This window comes from Silene latifolia, chromosome 8, assembly GCF_048544455.1.
Source record: "Silene latifolia isolate original U9 population chromosome 8, ASM4854445v1, whole genome shotgun sequence".
In the NCBI taxonomy this organism is placed as follows: domain Eukaryota; kingdom Viridiplantae; phylum Streptophyta; class Magnoliopsida; order Caryophyllales; family Caryophyllaceae; genus Silene; species Silene latifolia.
The window spans coordinates 21,089,927-21,091,853 of record NC_133533.1 but is presented as its reverse complement, the minus strand read 5'-3'; the positions used below and the strand labels follow the sequence as shown (position 1 = coordinate 21,091,853).

General features: G+C 39.2%; 1 long non-coding RNA gene across 2 annotated transcripts; it reads right to left on the bottom strand.

Moving 5' to 3' along the window:
• Positions 1-417: 417 nt before the first annotated feature.
• Positions 418-1,527, bottom strand: LOC141596565 (uncharacterized). Of its 2 annotated transcripts, none has more exons than XR_012522510.1 (2): positions 1,222-1,527; positions 418-1,090 (listed from the first exon to the last, which is right to left on the bottom strand). It is a non-coding gene; the product is annotated as an uncharacterized LOC141596565 (long non-coding RNA). The 2 variants fall into 2 exon arrangements; XR_012522509.1 differs by having other exon boundaries at positions 418-1,070.
• Positions 1,528-1,927: the final 400 nt, after the last annotated feature.

Here is a 1,927-nt window from a genome sequence, read left to right as displayed (position 1 = left end):
CCACCTCCAGTGCGACCAACCACAACTCATACCATTTACCAGACGCCACCCTGAGACTCCATACCAATTACCTATGACCTTACCATTGTAAAAACATACCACCAGCCAGGTCTCATCGCCGTACCTTTCATAGGACACCACTACTTAGGCCGCCTAAACCTTACCTTGTCGCTCACTGATGCAATACCGCCACGTCTACCTCAGTTGTCCCTGGCGAGCACCACGAAAACCCTAAACCCCAAATCTACCTTATTTGTTCAATTGTTCTCATAAAGTCCGGGCTGATTTTGTGCTTCGAGTTAGTGTTCAATTTAAACGACCCCAAATCCACAATATACTCATCAATATCCACGAAATCCATAATACTAGAATTCTCAATTCATCAATTTTACCTGTATAGGAAAACAAGAATATGTGAAATTAAATGCTCCGTAATTTTGACTATGCAACAATAACTACAAAATATTGTTTATAGAGCAATCTAAATATGTGTATGTACCGTCACAGACATGTGTATCTAAAAGGCTAAAGTTCTGTATCTAGTAAGGTAAAAAAGTGTATCTAGCTCTGAGGACATTTATTTCGTAAGCTAAATAAATCTAATTAGCTAGAGGTGCGTACTGACGCCGATGATTAGTCTGGCATACTTAGACGACACCGACAATTTCTTCAAGGTACTCATTAACCGTCGCTCAGTATATCACATACGCACCATCTACCACTACACCCCAACAAGCACAAAACAAGGAGACGACCAACACCACCACCACAGCTCACCCCATATGCCCATCGTCAAATACCAGGAACCAAATGTAATCAGACCCTTTCCCCTTTGCCCTTTCTTTCATCTACCATCGTCATTGACATCTCCTACCCACGACAATAACTCACTCCAGCGCTCCTTCGCCATCGAGTAACACAGCCAGTAACATTTTCGGCGTTATCAATAATGATTTGAACAATGACATCTTCGGCATCATCGTTCTCTCTTTGCCACAACAACTCCTCGCCGCCGCCTAGCCATCAGACGATTGGCAAATCACCGCCACGTGAAGCAAAAACCACCATAGCTGCAATCCAACAACCTTTCCTATTAAAAAATTTCACATATTCAATCTCAGATCTACTAAAATTGAAAACGAATTTCAGTTAGTTAACACCATCATCAGAGTCGTTGAAATATCTGTAACAGGTTACAAGTCACGGTGGTAAAAAATATACCGTCGGTCATCGGAAAAGAGGACGGCGAGGGAGATGGACAGGGAAAATGATGTGGTGAGAAATAGGTCGCCGACGCCTACGTAAGGTTGTTGGAGGAGGTACCGGTGTAATGGCGGTCGGAGGAGGTACCGGTGTAAGGGTGGTCGGAGGAGGTGTCGACGGGTCAGTTCTATTGTGGTGAGGGTGATGTTTTGCGTGACACTTGAGAGTAATAATGAAGTTTGGGATAAGGTGGGCAGTGCATAATAGTTATAGTTTAATCTGAGCCGCTCATTTGTCTTTCAATCTAACTGTTCTGATTTAGTTCGTAAATTCGCACCGAACATTTGTTTGTACGAGATCCTATTTACATATATATATATATATATATATATATATATATATATATATATATATATATATATATATATATATATAACTTCTTAGGAATACAAAATAGGAAATATACATATTATAATAATTAAAAGATTCTCCACTTTATTTTTTATGTAGAAAATATTGTTTATGAAACTTTTCAAAATTAATTTTTGATGATGTGGACGCTCTAGAATCGCTCGAAAAAACTCTCTTTTATATATATATATACTAGATTTAACGCCCGTGCAATGCACGGGCCAAACTGTATATGTCGATATGTTGGACACACAATATAGCTAGTGAGATAAATCCAGTGTAGCCATTTTCATTTTCTAATTTATAAAATTTT